Source organism: Lutra lutra, chromosome 6, assembly GCF_902655055.1.
Source record: "Lutra lutra chromosome 6, mLutLut1.2, whole genome shotgun sequence".
Lineage (NCBI taxonomy): Eukaryota > Metazoa > Chordata > Mammalia > Carnivora > Mustelidae > Lutra > Lutra lutra.
Window position 1 is genome coordinate 2385785 of NC_062283.1, and position 20243 is coordinate 2406027.

At 43.6% G+C, this 20243-nt stretch overlaps 5 non-coding genes across 5 annotated transcripts; 2 read left to right on the forward strand and 3 right to left on the reverse strand.

The window, feature by feature from the left end:
• Nucleotides 1–5843: 5843 nt before the first annotated feature.
• TRNAV-AAC (transfer RNA valine (anticodon AAC)) lies at nucleotides 5844–5916 on the reverse strand. Its single transcript has one exon. It is a non-coding gene; the product is annotated as a tRNA-Val (tRNA).
• A 1392-nt stretch (nucleotides 5917–7308) lies between these two features.
• TRNAI-AAU (transfer RNA isoleucine (anticodon AAU)) lies at nucleotides 7309–7382 on the forward strand. The gene has a single exon. It is a non-coding gene; the product is annotated as a tRNA-Ile (tRNA).
• A 1781-nt stretch (nucleotides 7383–9163) lies between these two features.
• TRNAV-AAC (transfer RNA valine (anticodon AAC)) lies at nucleotides 9164–9236 on the reverse strand. The gene has a single exon. It is a non-coding gene; the product is annotated as a tRNA-Val (tRNA).
• Nucleotides 9237–12659: 3423 nt separating this feature from the next.
• TRNAT-AGU (transfer RNA threonine (anticodon AGU)) lies at nucleotides 12660–12733 on the reverse strand. Its single transcript has one exon. It is a non-coding gene; the product is annotated as a tRNA-Thr (tRNA).
• Nucleotides 12734–19085: 6352 nt separating this feature from the next.
• Nucleotides 19086–19158, forward strand: TRNAV-UAC (transfer RNA valine (anticodon UAC)). The gene has a single exon. It is a non-coding gene; the product is annotated as a tRNA-Val (tRNA).
• The last annotated feature ends 1085 nt before the right edge of the window (nucleotides 19159–20243 follow it).

The window sequence follows — 20243 nt, forward strand, 5'->3', positions numbered from 1 at the left end:
CCTTTGGCTCAGGTCATGATCTCAGGGTCCAGGAACCAAGCCCCAGATGGGGCTCTCTACTCAGCAGGGAGCCTGTTTCCCCCTCTGTCTCTGTCTACTTATCATCTCTGTCTGTCAAATAAACAAATATTTTAAAAAAATATTTTCTGCCTGGAAGTAGCCTTTCCAACTTCTGAACTTTCCAAGATACTCGTTTTATTCATACTTACTTGCTAGAAAGCATTTCATTGCCCCCATTTTCGTGGTAAGTTACGCCTAGAAGTTGCAAGCGAGCACGAAGGGGTATTGTGGAAATTTTTTGTGCACACATTTCTGGTTGTCGTCACAATGTGGCCGGTTCTTCTGGCATTTAGTAAGTGAGGTCAGGCGTCCTTCTCATCCGAAAATATGCTGGCTAGTCCACAGATTGTCCTCAGCTCCACTGGACTCCCAAACGTCCTTCTGGGCCTTCTTGGAAGTAAAGTGCTTTATTGACCCGAGCCTAAACCTGACCTCTCTTTGTGTATAAATGCAAACATTTCACATGGCTTCAGTGTCTCCCCAATTCATACGCCGAGGGTCGGTTGACTCGTGTTTGACTGCTGAGCGGGACTTATTTTAGAACGGGGCGTCCTTGAGAGCAGGAGCATTTGGGTTGGAGCCGTCAGTGAAACATGAGTCTGTCATGACTCTGAGCCTGGATCCAGGTGTGCGGCGGGTCTGGTGAGGGCCGGGGACAAAGCAGGCGATCCATCCGCAGACGTTTACTGAATGAATGAATCCTCCCTAACAGACAATGCAGCCAAAGCTTTCCTTCTGCCAGTCTGGTAGTGAAAAGGGATCCTCCATAGTTTAATTATTTGCATTTCTCTGATAATGAGTAAGTCAAGTATCTGGTCAAATCTATAAAAGACATTTTATTTCTTTTTCTGTGAACTGTGTGTTGATATCTTTCCGTTAAGATTGTTAGTTTTGTCTTGATGATTTGTAGGATCTCTTTAAATTTGAGGGCTGTGAGTCATTTGTCTATGAGGTGAAACTGAAATATTCTAATTTGTCATTTGCCTTTGGACTTCTCTTAGGATCGATTGTGCCTTGCAAAAATGGTCATTATTTTGTAGTTATAATTATCAAATTGTTCGGGTTTTTAGTTCTGTTTATCCACTTTACTGTCATAAAACTTTTACCTAGGGGCGCCTGGGTGGCTCAGCGGGTTAAGCCGCTGCCTTCGGCTCAGGTCATGATCTCAGGGTTCTGGGATTGAGCCCCGCATCGGGCTCTCTGCTCAGCGGAGAACCTGCTTCCTCCTCTCTCTCTCTGCCTGCCTCTCTGCTTGTGATCTCTGTCTCTGTCAAAGAAATAAAAAAAAACAAAAAACTTTTACCTATGTTTTCCTTTGGAATTTTCACATTTCTATGTTACATTTATATCTGTGACCCATTGGAAATGGGTCCTTTTCCCCATGTGCCGTATGATTCCTACACAGTGACTCTCCTTGGTCCCCGTCGTGGGGCTACTTAGTTCCCCCCAGCAGGTCTTTCTCCCCCTGATCTGAAACTCTGCCTTGGTCCTACGGAAATCATTGCTCATTTCCATATTTTAAGTGGGGTTGATCTAGTTCCTTTGAGAGTAAACGACCACAGAACCCAGATCTCTATAAATTTGGTCTGAAGTCCGTATTTTTCCTTTTACTCTCTCAATATTCTCCTTTATGAAATTCAAATACTCCCTAACTCACATCCCTGCATGAAAGATAACAACTGGTTAGCATGTAGAAATCCATTTTCCCTGTAGGAGAAATCACTCTTTTCTTTTATGACCTCTATTTGACAACTTTCTTGTCCTCATTCAGTGGCGTCTTGATGCTTCCTTGATATTTTCAACACCCGCTTACGATCCGCTGAAAGTAGTACATCATAGCTTCTCATCGGCACACGGACGAACCAGACGCCTGCCTTCCGTATCCTCAACCAGAGCAGTGGATGTTGCCTCCGGGCTCTCGGCTGTACGACTTCAGACAAGCAACTGCCACATCCTGGGGACACAAGAGGAGTCGTCTTCATTCAGCAGATTCTGAATCTGAAGATTTTTCTCAAGTTCAGAAACTGGACATGGGATTGTGACTTTTATTGGCCTAACTACCCTCAGTAGGTGGACGCTCCTGATCATTCATCTTTGTTTTCCTCTGATGACACAAGCTGAGCCTGAAACGTTTGCACGATTCTCCATGAGTCAGGTGTTCCTGGCTGCTGCAGCTTCACGGCTTCTTATATTTCGTATAAGCGGGAGGCTCCTGACAGGGAACGTGACTACTGGCTTCTGTGGCTCTGATGTCCTCTCAGCCCTAGTGTTAGCAGAGTCTAGCTTTGCAATTTCTCTCCAGTCAACAGCGGTGGCCTACAGAGAACTAATAATAATAAAAAAAAATGGTTGTAGCTTTTTGGTCATGCTCTAAAATTTTTTTGTCTATGATAATGTCGTGAAGATAGTCTCCCCTATTTTTTATCTAAAGTTTTATCATTTTACCTTTGATATTTGCATCCAGAGCTGTCATCCCCATAATTATGGTGTGTAGAAGGACTTAAAGTTCGTTCCCCCACACCACAGCGAACCAACAGTTCCAACACTTCCATTTCTGTGTTTTCTCCTGTTGATCTCTTTGTCGACTCAGGAAGGAATACCAACTCAGGTAATTCTTATGACTTTATATATCTTGATATCTTGTGCCAGTCCTCCAAACTTGTCCTTACTAGTCAAGATTTCTTGATTTTTCTTGATGTAGGTTTTAGGAGGCAAAGATTTGTCAATATAAAAAAAAACCTGTTGCTGGGGCGCCTGGGTGGCTCAGCGGGTTAAGCCGCTGCCTTCGGCTCAGGTCATGATCTCAGGGTCCTGGGATCGAGCCCCGCATCGGGCTCTCTGCTCAGCAGAGAATCTGCTTCCTCCTCTCTCTCTGCCTGCTTGTGATCTCTCTCTCTGTCAAATAAATAAATAAATAAATGATCTTTAAAAAAAAAAAACCTGTTGGAATTTAGATTAGATTGATTTGAACTGTAAAGAACAGTTTGGGGCAAATGGGTATGTTAGTAATGCGTATGATGTCTCTTTACGTTTATTTTGTTTTTAAAAATGTCCCTCCACACGAGAGTGGATCAAAAACTGCAGTGTATTCATTCACACAAAGGCAAGCTCTCAACTACTGTTAGAAGTAACAGCTTGAATGAATCTTAGAGGCAGGATGCTGAGTGAAAGAAGGGGTACACAGAAGAATAAATACTGTATGATTCCACTTCTGTGAACATATAGGGCAGGCAAAACTAATTTGAAAAATAAGTCACAACAGTCGTTTTATCTAAAGGGCTGGGGGGAGGTGGTTGGGAAAGGACCAGAGGGAGCTTTTGGGGAGACAGAAATGGTCCGTTTATAATAGGGATGTGCATTACATAAGTGTATCCATTTTTCAAGATTGTAGTAGAGATTTATACATTTTGATACATGTACCTTCTACCTGTAAAAAGAACTGTAAAAATAATAAAACAAACCCAGACGAGACTGAGGAATGGATGAAGGTAAAGATAAAAGTGGGAGAATATTAATGGTCGTTGAAACTGGGTGATGGACGCATGGTGATCTCATATTGCTCTGTTTCTTTTGTCCAGACTGAGAGTTCTCATCATAAAAGTAAGTTTCTGCGGGTGATGGGTCCCAGCTCTGCAACTTAGATGATGAGCTACTCGGTATGAGCCTCAGTTCTTCATCTCAAAATGGGGATAACATTTACCCTGTAGGACCACAGTCAGTGTTCACATATTTGTTCCCTGAACATATATTGAGTGTGTTAGGCATGCAATAGGGTTTCACTGATGAACAAGACCACCCTCTTGGAAATGATATTCTCGGCGGGGAGACGGACACGGAGCAAGTTATCACACAGATTAATACAAACTTTGCAACCAAGGGGACATAGTCCTAAGAGAAATATGAAGATTTATTTAAAAAGTTGTGGGGAAGTTTTTTCTGAAGGAGTAGTGATTGAGCTCAAGTATGAAGGCTGAGGAGACACTGACTAGGTATAGAAAAGCACTTCAGGAAGAACAAATATTAAGTCCACAAATCCATCAGGAGTAAGAGAGACTGGTGTGGCAGGAGGGAAAGGGGCAGTGAAGTGTGAAATGTGAAATGAGGCTGAAGACATAGGAACCCCTCCCTCCCCGCCCCGACAAGGAGAGGATTTCAGGCCATACGCTTAAGGGTTACATGATTAAAAAAAAAAAAAAAAAAGCCATAAAATATGTAGGCGAAAGTCAATACTTCAAGAAATACCAGTTTCTGCCTTTATCTCTTTGTCCTCGCAAACCACGCACAGCATTTGATCTGGTCTTTCGGAATATAACTGAAACCCAGCTAAATTTCCCCAAACAATTTGAAAAGTCATAAGAATCTGGATCCTGGGAATCCCCTTAGCCCCCTGGGGACAAACCCAGTGGCCTCGGTTGAGGGCCCAGCAAACTCAACCCTCCTCCCCACCCCGGCTAGAATTCCAGTTCTCAGCGGCCCGCCCGTGTCTCCAGCAGCTAAGACCTCGGGGTGTCATCTCCCCGAATGTGGTCGCCCCCATTGAAATAAAACATCCGTGACGAAAACAAACACCCCATCAACGCAACATGCTACGATGCCATTTCCTCCTCTCCCTCCTCCCTCCAGAGAAATCCCGCACACCGCACCGCAAAGTCCAGGAGCTGAGCTGGGTCTCGAGTCCGCGGCTACGGCACTGAGGAGCGGGTGCCACGACCGGTTCCCAAGTCCCAAGTCCGTGTACGTCTGTCCCGCAGACTCTGCACCATCCCACGCCCCAGGAAACCGTCCTGGCCCCTCTCGTTTCCCAGCCTGGACCGCCCTGTGCCTCGCGGGAGCGGACGGTGGAGCCCACTTCCAGCTGGTGCCGCCCCCCTCCCCCGGAAAGCCCAGGCCGCAGGGTGCCGTGCTGCTCCGCAAGGTTCGACGGCGTGGATCCCGCGGCGGACCGGGTGCCTGAGGTATACAGGTGGTGGCACGAGGTTCCAGCAGGGCAGGAGAAAAAGGAAAGAAGGCTGGAGGTAAGCAACCCTCTCCGCCCACCGGGGGCTCCGCGCCTTCCCTGCGCCCCCAGGTCGGTTCCAGCCCGCCCGCTGCACCCGCTGCACACGCGAAGCCTATACCGCGGGCTTTGGGAAATACTGCTGGCAAGGGGGAACAAATGTCGGAAATGCATGGCACCCGGTAGGCATCACCCTAGTTTCCGTTTGGGCGGCCTTCTGGTTGGCTTGGCCGCAGGGACTCATCTAGGCTGCGGCCCCCTGGCTGTGCTGCGCGCGGGGCGGAGCGGGAGGAAAACAGGAAAGTCGACTGGAGGGGCCTGGGAGAGCCTTCCAACCTGCGGGGAAGGCCGGTAAATCGTGGCCAGGACGTGCCCTAAGCATGGCCGGAAGGGAGATGCTCCGACTTTCCGAAAGACAGAACGCAGATCTCCGAAGGCCGTCGGGAGACCGGAGACACTAGCCACAGGCTGGAAGGAGATACTCTGCAGGAGTGCTGGGAAAGGGCTTCGGTCCCGACGCCATAAAGAACCCTTAGAGGTTAGAAGAAAGGGTCTACTTTAATGTTAACCGGGTGGATTTCGAGGACGGTCCAATTCTCAGAGGACCTCTGTTGGAGGCAAGGGTCCAAGGTGCCCGGGCGGGCGGAGCAGGTGAGGGCAACTTGGAAAACCCGTATTTTCTCAGGTGGGGTCCCCTGGGGTAGGGCGCGTGGACAAACACTTAGGCATTTAGGATATCGTAGGATGGCATTCCCTCCGCAAAGTGACAAAATTCCCCGCTGATGGCTGTTTCCGCCCGGTTTCGAACCGGGGACCTTTCGCGTGTTAGGCGAACGTGATAACCACTACACTACGGAAACCCCTCCTTGGGCCGCTTGTCTCCTAATACAGCATAGACTTTTCCTGGCTGTCCCAGGACCGCCGGAAACTTACTTTTTTTTTTTTTTTTAATTATTTTTTAAGTTACGTGAAATCTTGTTTATCTCTTGTGTGAAAGCAAGCTCTCTGGCCAAGGTGGGTGGGGCTGGAACTCAGGAAGCCCGTGATCAGAGTCGCTTGCGCTACCCACTGAGCCAGTAAGGTACCCAGATAACAGCAATGGTTTAGAAGGAATCTCAGGTGCTCGCCTTCCGTAGGAAAGTATAAGTAAATCCGTGTAGGTAGCACTGGAAAGTGCCCATTCTGGGCGGGGCAGAGCGGGGCAGGACCCATAGAAGTGAGGACTAAGGGGGGGGGGGGATGTGCCCACTTGTGTGCCAGGCAGAGTGAGGACTGAAATGGGGAGGAGACTGTCAGATTGTCCAGGACTGGACTCGGTGCCCATGAGTCAAGCCCAGTGTGTCTAGGGATGTCACATGGCCTACGTGAGATGCAGGGAGAAGGCTGTTTCCCCTATCTGCAATATCCCACTATGATGTTACAACATCAGGAGGGCCAATGTCCTAAAACCAAAAGGCCCACCACAGCTCACTAGTGACCTTTCCAATGGGGACTGGAGTCACCTTTCCAAACCTCAGCAGGGCCCAGAGCTCCCTCCCATACCTGTGAGCACGAAATGGTATCTCCCTGGGATTTTCACTTGCATTTTCCTAATGACCAGGGAGGCTTTCTCATGTGGGTAGCCATTGTCCCCGAATTCCTTGCTGAAGAGACTGTCCTTGGCCATATGTGGGTGGCGTGACTTCTCCACTCTGCTCTGTTCCGTGGATTTGTACGGCTGCCCTGTTGGCCACTCTTCCACTCTTGGTTACTGCGTCATCGTAGAGGGTGTTCAAATCAAGAATGATATATCCTCCAACTTGGGTCCTTTTCTTTCTTTCTTTCTTTCTTTCTTTCTTTCTTTCTTTCTTTCTCTCTCTCTTTCTTTCTTTTTCTTTCTTTCCTTTTCTTTCTTTCTTTCTTTCTTTCTTTCTTTCTTTCTTTCTTTCTTTCTTTCTTTTTTCAAAATTATGTTTCCTTTCCTCGGTCTTTTGCATTTCCATGTGGATTTTAAGATTAGCTTTTCGGTGGTTGGGGGTGGGGGCAGTGGGGAAAGATTTGCTGAGATTTTGATCAAACGGCAGGATTTGAGAAAGACGAAATTTCCTCGTGAGGTTTATTTGTGCTTGCAGATGGGACTTTTTTCTTTCAGTGTTTTTGTTCATGTGAGGTTGGGTGGAATGAGAAAAGGAAGAAAATGTCTAGTTTTCCACGAAGAGCTGCTGCAGGACATAGGGCTTTAAAATTTGGAGGGGAACAGCTGGCAATGGGTGGGCCGGTTAGCTCAGCTGGTTAGAGCGTGGTGCTAATAACGCCAAGGTCGCGGGTTCGAGCCCCGTACTGGCCATGGCCATCTTGCCTTGGTTTTCGGATCCTTCTGACTTCAGGGCTGCCTACCGGATTTTCTTATGCTTCCCAAGGCTAACACTTGAGGTTCCTTCTAAACCATTGCTGCTATCAGGGTGCCCTACTGGCTCAGTGGGGAGTACAAGCGACTCTGATCACGGACTTCCTGAGTTCCAGCCCCACCCACCTTGGCCAGAGAGCTTGCTTGCACACAAGAAATCAACCAGATTTCACGTAACTTAAAAAAAAAAAAAAAAAAATCTCTGGAGTTCCTTCATTCTTTAATTGGGGAACCTATCTTGTCCAGGATGTTAGTCGTTCTATTATTTTACAATCAATTGTTTCGCCAAAAATCTTTCCCTTCAACTTAACCATTCTCAGTCTTTACAAACACTTTCTGCCTGGGGGTACCTGGGTGGCTCAGTGGGTTAAGCCTCTGCCTTTGGCTCAGGTCATGATCTCAGGGTCCAGGAACCAAGCCCCAGATGGGGCTCTCTACTCAGCAGGGAGCCTGTTTCCCCCTCTGTCTCTGTCTACTTATCATCTCTGTCTGTCAAATAAACAAATATTTTAAAAAAATATTTTCTGCCTGGAAGTAGCCTTTCCAACTTCTGAACTTTCCAAGATACTCGTTTTATTCATACTTACTTGCTAGAAAGCATTTCATTGCCCCCATTTTTCGTGGTAAGTTACGCCTAGAAGTTGCAAGCGAGCACGAAGGGGTATTGTGGAAATTTTTTGTGCACACATTTCTGGTTGTCGTCACAATGTGGCCAGTTCTTCTGGCATTTAGTAAGTGAGGTCAGGCGTCCTTCTCATCCGAAAATATGCTGGCTAGTCCACAGATTGTCCTCAGCTCCACTGGACTCCCAAACGTCCTTCTGGGCCTTCTTGGAAGTAAAGTGCTTTATTGACCCGAACCTAAACCTGACCTCTCTTTGTGTATAAATGCAAACATTTCACATGGCTTCAGTGTCTCCCCAATTCATATGCCCAGGGTCGGTTGACTTGTGTTTGACTGCTGAGAGGAACTTATTTTAGAACGGGGCGTCCTTGAGAGCAGGAGCATTTGGGTTGGAGCCGTCAGTGAAACATGAGTCTGTCATGACTCTGAGCCTGGATCCAGGTGTGCGGCGGGTCTGGTGAGGGCCGGGGACAAAGCAGGCGATCCATCCGCAGACGTTTACTGAATGAATGAATCCTCCCTAACAGACAATGCAGCCAAAGCTTTCCTTCTGCCAGTCTGGTAGTGGAAAGGGATCCTCCATAGTTTAATTATTTGCATTTCTCTGATAATGAGTAAGTCAAGTATCTGGTCAAATCTATAAAAGACATTTTATTTCTTTTTCTGTAAACTGTGTATTGATGTTCATTTTATAAGGTTATTAGATTGGAAACACCTGAGCCGAGGTAGACACATATTTCATCAGAAGGCTGATTTAAGAGAGGAGACACTAGCCACAGCCTGGAAGAAAATATTCTAACAGATATGCTGGAAAAGTTCTTGATTCCAGACGACATAAAGTGCAATCCATGAGAAGAAAGGATTTTAATGGTAACCGGGTGGATTTCGAGGAAGGGCCTATTCTCAGAGGTCGGGGGCTCCAAGGTGCGCCCCGCCCCGCAGGTAAGGGTGTAAGTCTCAGCATTGCTGGAATCCGGATAACTTGGAAACCCCGTGTTTTTTCATGTTGGGCCAACCCGGGGTGGGGGTGTCACAAAGAGTTAGGCACTTATAAGATGGCATTTCCTCAAAAGTGAAAGAAAACTCCGAGGAATTGTTGTTCCCGCCCGGTTTCGAACCGGGGACCTTTCGCGTGTTAGGCGAACGTGATAACCACTACACTACGGAAACCCCCCTTGAAGCCTCCTTCTCCGCGCATGCAGGCATTTTTACCTGCGTCTCCTGGGTGCTCCCAAACCTAGTAATTTCGAGTGATTTTTCTTTTAGTGTATCTTCACTCACGGTGTATTTATTTCCCCTTACACTTTTTGTTAAAATAATAACACAGAAACGCTGTAACTACCACCAAAGGTAACTGGAAACCAGAGTCCAGATTCCTTCCCAGACTCCAGGCAGGGTCACCTGAGGCTCTCAGGGCTGCGGTGTCCACTTCTCTTCTAACCTTGAGAAGCAGGAGCCACCACAGCCAGCTGGAGATGCCCCCAAACTTCCGTGAGGGCCCAGCTGGTCTGGGGATCTCTGCCCGGTTGGGGGTGGGGGGCTGTGCCCAGCTTATGGGGGATGGCTTGGGGCGGGGGAGGTGACAAAGAGGTGTCATGATGACTCCGTGTCCCTCCCAGGGCTCTGCAACGCCAGGGCTCAGGGATCAGTGTCAATTTGCTTAACAGATGGTGCCCTTGCCTACTTTTTATTTTTCTCTTCATTTAAACTGTCATTCTTCCCCAGCGTTTCCATGAGGGGTTTGGAAGGTGCTCACTGCCGAATGACCTTTCCTCAAATCCTCTGTGGTTGTACCCTCGCCTCCTGCAAATGGCAACGTGGAAAACACTCTTTCTTCACCCAAAACTGGTCTGGTCGCAATGTTACAGGAAACAGAAGAGAAGCAGTATTTCCTAGATGACAAGATCGCCAGTCTTATTTTTTTCTTCTGGTATCAACTCAACAGCATAAATAATAGTTCATTTTTCAGTAAGTTGCTAAGCATTTACTTTAAAAGAATTAATGAGTAGCCCACAATGTGCCCAATGCTGACCTAGGCTCTGGAGGTACCAGATGTCCTAAAAAATTGGACAGGCTCGGGTAGTAAAGGGCACATGCGCTGATTATTATAATATGATTGAACAAAATAGGGTAATGATTTTAAAATTGCCAAAAGAAACCACAGAGATAAATACTCATGCATTTTCACAGAAGCATAGGAACGGGGCAATTTTCCAACTCCTAGTGATTAGGAAAGGCTTTCAAAAGAAGTGATCACTGATCTGAGATTGGATAGATGAAAAGAAATACATCAGTGGGGGAAAGGTGGAGAGAAGCAGGGGATCTGGCATTAGGGGCAGCATGGTTGGTCATGGGTTGGGGAGATGTCATGGGACCTAGGAATGATGTGGATACATTCACTTTAGTCAGTGGAGAAATAGGATTTCAGTTAAAGACAAGATACTTTCATAAAGACGTATCGGTGAATTTCCAGATCCCATTTGGGATCAATTTGTAGAGAACAAACATTCTCCAGTTACTATATTTAAGCACTCACCTCTCCCAGCAGTGTTTCATATCACTGTTTATCACCCTGATTTCTTACAGTAGCCAGCATCCCACGACAAGAGAGCTATAATATTAGTCTTCTGACAGATAACATTCCTCCCAGATGGCCCACAAAAGGAGAAATCAACCTGTTACACAACTATGGGGAGAAGCAAGAAACTAACTGAAATGAAACCCATTGTTTGAGAGATGTTGTGCACCATGAGTAGGGCGGAGAGCATTTAGGGCATATGACAAATACTTGAAAAGTATTTCTTGGAATGTCGAAAAAACAGAGCACATAAATAAGAAAGTCTCAGGTCTCAGGGTTCAAAGTATTTTTCCAGGTCTATTATGTTTTAGAGTTATCTAACTAATAAATGCACTAAGTGTTTTCAGGTTTATACTTTTATTTCTAATTGCCTCAAGCATTTTTTAAAGGAATTTTGTGTGCTTTGCTGTTAATTCTTCTTTTTTATCCTCTCCTCTTTAAGATACAAATCATATGGGGTGCCTGGGTGGCTCAGTGGGTTGGTCAGGTCATGATCTCAGGGCCCTGGGATCAAGCCCCACTGCCTCTCTGCTCAGTGGGGAGCCTGCTTCCCCCTTTTTCCTTCCCTGCCTCTCTGCCTACTTGTGATCTCTGTAAAATAAATAAATAAGATCTTTAATTTTAAAAAAAGGTACAAATCATATTACCCCTCCTTCCAAAATTTCTGGTGTATCTTAGAGTCCCATATCACATGAAAAGGAGAAAACAGTTATAACACTACTTGATTTACACTAAATTATATTAGAATTTTTACGTGGTCCTTTTCTTTCATTTCTTTTGAACTGGATTTGACAAAAACCAAATGAGTAAACACAACTCCAGGCTTACTAACGGGTGTGGAAAATGGCCATAAGCCTATAAAAGAATAGAACTCAGAACCACAACTATTGAGGTGGTGGGAAAACTGGACAGCCACAAGCACAAGATGAAACTAGACCACATTTACACCATCCACAAAAATTAACTAAAAATGAATTAAAGACTTGAATGTAAGTCCTCAAGTCATAAAATCCCTGGGAGAAAATATAGGCGGTAAGTTCCCAGACATCAGTTTCAGCAATGTGTTCCTGGATCTGACCCCAAATGCACGGGAAACAAAAGCAAAAATAAACAAAGGGGACTACATCAAACCATAGAGCTTTTGCACAACAAAGGAAACCACCCATCAAAATGAAAAGACAACTACGGAATGGAAAAGGACATTCTGGTGGTGATCGCTCTGTTGTGCATACAGATATCTAATTATAATACGCACTTAGAAGGTATATAATATTACATGCCAACTTTACCTCTCCCCCCAAAAAAATCACAACCACTGAAACTAGATCACTAAGTCACTAACCCTTCCACACAGAAGAGGGTCCATATAACCGCAGCATAAATATCACTCACCAGGGAGATTGTCTAAAGGCTGACATTCAGGCCCCATCAGAGGTGTAGTGAACTAAGGTTTTCATCTTAATGGACCATCAGGTAATTCATGTGCTCACTAAACTTTGAGAACCATGGCTCTGCTTCAATGCACTATTCAGTGGGCCAAAAAGTTATTGGTGCAAACTGGGGGTGGAGGAGGGGGAAATGGCCATTCAAGGAGCCATTCCAGGAGCCACTCAAGGAGCCATTCAAGAAAAACAATGTTCTAGTTGGTAAAGAGTCTAGGAGGCAATATAATTAAGACAGTCGCAGATATCACATAAAACCTAAGTGGTGAGTGTCTGACATTTGATCTAAAATGGTAAAAGACCAAGGAAGCAAACCCTACTTATCTTAGGCCATTCCAGTACTCAAATCCTAACAGTAGAACTAGTTCTCTGAGTTTTTCAGTTCTCAGCAGATATTTTGGTTTTTCTATCGCTGTACTATTGGGACAGATTTTTTTTTCTTTTTGGCTGTTGTAATTTTTTTAAGTAAGATTCTTCATCTGATGCTGTCTCTTCCCCTTCTGGGGCTGTAGGGATGTAAATTTCAAATTATCTCCAATTCTCCAATGCCAAATTACAAAAGCTCACACTAGAAGGCCCTGCTGGGAGTTGAACCCAGGATCTCCTGTTTACTAGACAGGCGCTTTGACCAGCTAAGCCACAGAGCCCTTGCTGGAAGGTGGCTCGCTTGCATAGAATTTGAGGGTGACTTCGTTGTTTGCTCTGCTGCTGTGGTTCCCAAGAATTTTTGACCAACAGAAGGGCATCCAGATTCATTCTCAGGATTATTAGCGTTTTTTTTAATTCTCAGGATTTTGATCGAGTTTTCTTACTGTCTCCTGAAAGGTGCCCAGCACTTTACACTGTGTGGGGAAGAGAGACTTCCTCAGCCCCTGGGCCCCTTGCACTAGGGCAGCTAGACCATCTCCCCTCCAAGAGCCTTTACAACTCCACACAGAAGGTGGATTCAGCTTCGAATCTGCAACAGGGAGACGATGGGGCTTCTTGACTGCACAGGCTAGAGCAATGAGGATTGCCCTGGGGCTTTCCTGGGATGACCCAGAAATCACTTGGCAAAAGGCAGGCGCTCTGACACAGGCAGTTTTCTTCTCTTTGTGGCTAAGCGGTTGCCTTTTAATCCCTTGTAAAACTGACCATTTTCTGTATTTGTTGAGACTGGTGATTTGCTGTAGCAAAGGGGAATGCATTAAAAATACATGGAGTTTCTTAAATTTGACACCTGAAACTAATATGATACTGTCTGTTAACTACCTGGAATTTAAATACAAACTTGGAAAAAAGTTGTTTAAAAGAGAAATTATATAAAATATCAAAACACTGGGAAAACTACACTGGTATGTTTAACTTCCTTACATTTTCCCACCTTTTTCCTGATGTTGATATTAAAACTAGTAATGATTCCTTTCTTTCTGAGAAACAAATACTGAAAATGACCTGGAAAAGGCACACGTTCTCATTCCAAGAGGTTGGACTGGACAAATCCTTTAGATCATCTCGCCTATCCTTGAGACAAACGTTGGAGGAATATATTGTAACACACACCAATTAGACAAACATATCTATAATAAAGTTGCACAAACTTCTATCAAAAATACACAGCGTTGGGGCGCCTGGGTGGCTCAGTGGGTTAAAGCCTCTGCCTTCGGCTCAGGTCATGATCCCCGGGTCCTGGGATTGAGCCCCGAATCGGGCTCTCTGCTCAGCAGGGAGCCTGCTTCCTCCTCTCTTTCTACTGCCTTTCTGCCTACTTGGGATCTCCATCTGTCAAATAAATAAAATCTTTAAAAAAAAATACACAGCATTTTCTTGTGAGCAGCCTTGCTAAGACATCGCTGCTTGGTGCTCCCCTCCACCAGGCCTCACCCCTACCCCTCCACCCTCTTCATCACCCCTCCCATCCTGACCCCCAAGCCAGTGTTGCTGAAGGGGGCAGGCGGTTGGAAAGAGCCCAAAAGATAGGTAAGGGCGACTTCCAGTCCGAGTCCTGCAAAGATGAAGCTAAGCTGAGAAATTTGCAGCCCTTCCTGAGGGAAAAAAGTGCTAATAAAATGGAAAAGAGTGACCCGAGAGAAACAGAGCAAAGTGACTAATCAAGAAACCAAGGGTTGAGGCTTAAAATCAGGAAGGTCCAGAGTCAAACAAAGCAAGAGAGGGACAAGACAAATCTGATTACCCCGACCCACAGGGAGTCTCAGCACTGCTCCCTGTTACCTGGCTGCTTGCATAAATCCGTAGGAAGAGTGCAGTTGACCACTCGCAAACATAGTATCAGCCTATGAATACAAACATAATAACCAGGAAATCCCACCACCTCGCTCTCTGCCTCATATGTAGATAAATGTAAATGATTTTGACGCAGGTCAAGTCAAGTGCTCGTCTCCCTGTACAACAAGAAACTAGTGGATTTGGGGGTTAAGAGAGGCTTTGTCTTGTGTGTGAACCTGACATCCCACTGTTCATTGGGGTCGGCATCGGGAGAGATGAGGGAACAGTTCAGGCAGTTCCTCTCCAAGTCATTGCCTGATCGCTCAAAATTATTTAGGAAGAAAGATCTTTTTTAAAAGGACAAGAGCAAGCCAATCAGTTCTTGAATCTGGAAAGTTTGGGTTGACTTTTTAGGTTCATTTATTTCTTTCATAACAAAAAACAATCTGTGTGGGGCACCTGGGTGGCTCAGTGGGTTAAAGCCTCTGCCTTTGGCTCCGGTCAGGATCCCAGTGTCCTGGGATAGAGCCTTGCATCAGACTCTCTGCTCAGCGGGGAGCCTGCTCTTCCCCACCCACCACTTGTGAGCTCTGTCTGTCAAATAAACAAATAAAATCTTTAAAAAAAAAAAACAAACCCAATCTGTGTTACCCTTTAGACCATTTTTACGTGCAATAGAATGGATGTGGTTCTGTGAAGGTCTTTTTGCTTGTGTTTATACTTTCGTGTTTGTCTACTTCTGAGCTTGCAAAATACTATTTTGCAGTTGCTTGATCTCTGTACTTCCACTTGAATTTCGTCTCTCATATTCCTGAGAATGTGGAGAAATCCTTAATTAAGACTGACAGTTTTTAATTCCTAATGGTAACTCCTAAGTAGACTTATTTATTTTGTTGGTATTCTATTAATTTAAACAGATCAAATGCTGCAAAATGATAGCACCTATATCATTCCAGCTATCATTCAAGAAATTAACCAAGAAATTAATCTAGCATGCAAAAAATTGTACCAGAGGAAAGAATTAGCCTATTTTCAGTGGAGTCTGACATGTGTGGGAGAAAATGTGTTTTTTAATATGGTAAGTTAATTCAATATCATAGTGTTCTACCCTATGTGTTTATCTCTAAAATTCTACTGCAGACAGAGAAGCCAAGCCAATTGCATTAGTAACCTTCCCTCACTGCATTTCTGCATAGAGTAGGCACCAAAGACATTCAAATATTTACAGCTGGTGAATAACATCTACAATTTTTGGATGCACAGAAAAAAATAAATAAGAACCCTCAATAGAAACTTTCAACATTCCAGCCTACCCTGAAAGTAGTTATATTTAATTTTTTTTCGGAAGTTTCTTAAACTATAGGTCTCACTTGAACAGAATTGCCTTGACTGACTGAAATTAAGTACTCAAGTTATAATAACGATTATAGTAAGTAGAGAAACTGCTTCTAATAAAAATACACAAGAGAAAGAATTCCTACATAAAGGAAACACATAAAGGGAAAATGCAGCTGTTCAAGAGATCCTAATATTATTCTATACAAAAAGCAAGTAATTTGAACAAGGAGGTAAAGCCTTTGATAAATTATGTTCATTCTGAATATTATTGGAGTGACCCAATGGGAAAAGATTGGCAGGAGGTGTAGGTATGAGTGTATTTTAACTATTTGAAATTCAGTGATGTTTTACAAACATTCCATCCTCCTTTTCAATTTGTCCTTCCTTTCTAAACAAATTGGAATACTGAAATAAGGCACTGTAGTTTCTTCTGTTGTACATTTTTACAAATTATGCTATCCTTTTGGGGATGTGGGAACTCTATGAGATTAGGGGTGTTCTTGGTCTGGGCCTCTGTTGAGACTCCACAGGCAACCCTGTTCTTCCAGAATTCATCTTTCTCATGACAGCATCTGAAGTTCAGGTGGCCTCCGCTTTGGAAGTTGTTATTCCAGCACGTTGATTAAAGCCTCTGCAGTCTTTCCTGGATTTTCACTCTATAAGACTAACTTTCCTCTTCCAGTGCAAAGTGTCCTGCTGACTCACCCCTCTCCACAATTTAACTTAATTTTTGTAATACAGGATGTCTGAAACAAAGCATGTTTTGGAACACGAGATGTACCTGTAAGGACTCCGTCATGTCTCTGGCTACTGTTATTGTACAAAAAAACCATTATTTTACAAAAAAGAAAAATGCTTGCCACTATTTTAAAACAGTGTGTCAGGTGAAGGCATGAAAAAGGAAAAAAAAAAAAAAACAAGGTAAGAATTCAGCAAGGTCCATCTGAGTTATTTCGCTTATCGTAATACCCTCTGGGTCCATCCATGTTGCAAATGGTGGTATTTCACTCATTTTCATGACCGAGTAATGCTCTAGTGTGTGTGTGTGTGTGTGTGTGTGTGTGTGTGTGTGTGTAATATCTTCTTTATCCATTCATCTATCAACGGACACGTGGGTTGTTTCCATATCCTAGCTATTGTAAATGAGCCACAATAAACATAGGGGTGCATGTATCTTTTCAAATTAGTGTGTTCATTCATTTGGGTAACTAGGTAGCAGTGGGATTACTGGATCATAGGGTAGTTCTATTTTTAATTTGTTCAGGAACTGTCATACTGTTTGCCACAGTGGCAGCACTGATTTAAATTCCCACCAATGGTGCACGAGGGCTCTCTTTCCTTCACATTCTCACCAACACTTGTTATTTCTTATCTTTTGGATACTAGCCATTCTGACTGGTGTGAGGTGATAATATCTCGCTATGGTTTTGATTTCCATTTCCCTGATGACTAATGATGTTAGGCATCTTTTCATCTGTCTGTTGGCCATCTATATGTCTTCTTTGGAAAAATGTCTACTCAGGTTGTAGGGGATTTCCTACATAAAAAAATCACATTATTTGTGAATAAAGATGGCTTTATTTCTTCTGTCTCAATCTGCACATTTTGTTTTAATGTAGTAGCTAAGACCTCTAAGTCTTTCCTTGATCAGGAAAAGTGAGAAAGAGGACATTTTTGCCTTGATTTAAATCTTAGAAGGAAGCATTCAGTCTTTCACCATTAAGTATGATGTTGTTTGTACTTTTTTTTTTTTTTTTTTTTTTTTGGTAGAAAGCCTTTATTTGATTAGGTAAGCAAAGCTCCCTTCTATCCCTAGTTTGCTGTGAATTTTTATCATGAATGGATGTGGAATTTTACTAAATGCTTTGTCTGCCTCTATTGATATGATCATATTGGTTTTTTTTTTTTTGTATTTAGTTAGCCTATTAATATGGTGAATTACAAAAATGTGGTGAATTTCCCTGATTGATTTTTGAATGTTAAAACAGGCTGGGATAAATTTCATGTAGTAATAAAGTATTATCCTTTTAAATATTTCTGAGTTTGATTTGCCAATATTTTTAAGGATTTTTGTGCCCATGTTTAAGAGAGATGTTGTGCTAAGTTTTCTTTTATAGCTTTGTCTCATTTTGGTATGCATATTTTAATATATATCCTAGAGGTAAATAAAAGTTTCTATCTGAGACCATCGGAGAATTAACTGAATATACTGGTTCAACGCTAAGTGGAAATTTCCCACAGAGACAGAGAGTGTATCTATCACTCATTGGCTCGTGGCTGAACAGGTGTGGACACATGATGTGTAATGGCTGTGCCTTCATCTCAGAGTGGACAATCTAATTCTGTCTACTTCTGTGTCAATCCGCTATTACTGCATAAGAAATCTCCCGGAGTATCACCAACGTAAAACATAGTTATCTATTCCCAAGAGACGACTGTTGGCTCTGGGTCACTTGATATAGGCTGGACTCAGGCGGCTAGATCTGATCTCACCTGGGCTTGCTGAAGCTTCTGAGGATCAGTTGATGAAGACTCAGAGTCGGGGAGGGGGAGAGTGGACTCTGTTCCATGTGAGTCTCCTCCTCCTCCTCACGGAGTTAGCAGACTGGCTAAGGCATGTCCTTTGGCCTGCGGGATCCCAAAGAAACAAGCCCAAATGCACATTTGGCTATGCCAAGGCCGCTAACTTTCTGTTAGTTAAGGCAAGGCATATAGACAAACTCGGGACTCTTTCAAGAGGTCTGCAAGTTCTAAACTAATTTCATAGTAATACTAGATATTTATGATGGGCTTGACAGTGATCTTAATGAATGCATTTTTCAATCTTGTGAATTGAAATGCACAGTAGTTTCAGGACAAGGGGCAAAGGAGGAGTTAATGTGGACTGTTGTTAAATTCAAGGATAGTTTCCAGAAAATAGAAATGTACTTTTTTAGTGGCTAGTACCACAATGTCATCTCAAGAAGGGATTTCTTTTTCTTTTTTGTTTTGTTTTAGTTTTGGTAACCTTTGTATGTACTGCTGTATCCCAGAACCTTGAAAAGTATCTGGTGTATAGTAAGCTCTCAATAAATATGGGTAGAAAAACAATAAATGTTGGCCAGATTAAGTGTTCCAGGAGAGTGGAAATGCAGAAGTCACAGTACTCATTAAGAATTTCAAGCTTGTGGGGGCGCCTGGTGGCTCAGTGGGTTAAGCTGCTTGTTTCCCTTCTCTCTCTGCCTGCTTGTGATCTCTCTCTCTCTGTCAAATAAATGAATAAAATCTTAAAAAAAAAAAAAAAGACTTTCAAGCTTGTGTATGTGAGATGCAGATAGCACATTTGTCCTACATGTCCCCCCTGGGCCAAGTTGACAGGAGTTAATTCTCAGTCATAATTAGAATCTAGATCTAATTTTGGTCTTCTTTTCTCACCTTGATTCTAATAAGAGCTCTTTGAAACTTCCATTGCCCTCAGGTCCCATGGTGTAGTGGTTAGCACATCTGCCTTACACACAGAAAGTCCTGGGTTCGATTCCCAGTGGGACCAAAAGGCTACATTTGGCTTCCATTCAAAAGAAATTTGGGAATTCTCCTTTTCCCCCCAGAAGCTGAGATAACCGAGGGCCCAGGGGGTTGCGTCCTCAGTTTCCCTTTCTGGACACTCACTTGATTGGGCACGCGGGCTTGCACTATCAGAGGATTTCTCTGCATTTTGTGATGGCCAGGAGAAAACAGTTACAAGCAACGCCTGATCAATAACAAATGTGGAATACTTTAAAATAGTACACAACCAGGGGCTGATTGAAAAGATTATTCTAATTCTGTAGTAGTTACAATGTTAAAGATTTATAATTGCAGAAACAGCATCTATTTTAGCAAGTTGAAGCAGTAGAGGTGGAGAAATGTACTTAAAGGAAACTCCAAGTCTTTGATCTCAGAAACTGGAAGTCTCTAGTTTTCATGTAATCAGATGTGTGTGGTTTCCCACAGAATCAGATTTTAAGGAGGGTAGACCAGACATTCTTTTGTAGTTTTGTAAGGAAACACAAACATTCACATGCTTGTGGACAGAAAAGTTGCTACACTACCAATGCGAGAAAATTTGACACTATTAAATAAAACGGAAAGCACACTAATTTTCCAAAGCACTATGTAATTTTTAAATGTCTCATAATTTGGGTAGTGATTTAAAACCTGAGGATAGTAATAATCACTTAGATCTGAATTTTCCAACATATTAAAATATACGCACACAGCAATAAAACCATACCTTCTCCCCGAATAGAAGAGAGAACACTACAAACTTCAAGTTACTTGTAAGGAGAACTATAAACAGCCAATCCTAGCAGACCTACCTTTCAGGAGCTCCCAAAGGTAAGTCTTTGCAGGGAATGAAAGGAGGTCCAGAAATCCACCTAGAGGTAAGAAAATGGGAACGGAGAGGCTAAGAATCAGCTAAAATTCCCCTCCCCTCAAATAGAAATTCTACTCTGAGTGAGAAAACACTGATAAGGGCTCCTGGTAGATCAAAGCACTGTCTACAGAGACAGAATGTGGAGGTCAGCTAGAAATAAGGCAGTAGCTGCACAAAGGAAAAAAAAAAAAAAAAACAAGAGGGAGTAGCTCCCTTTG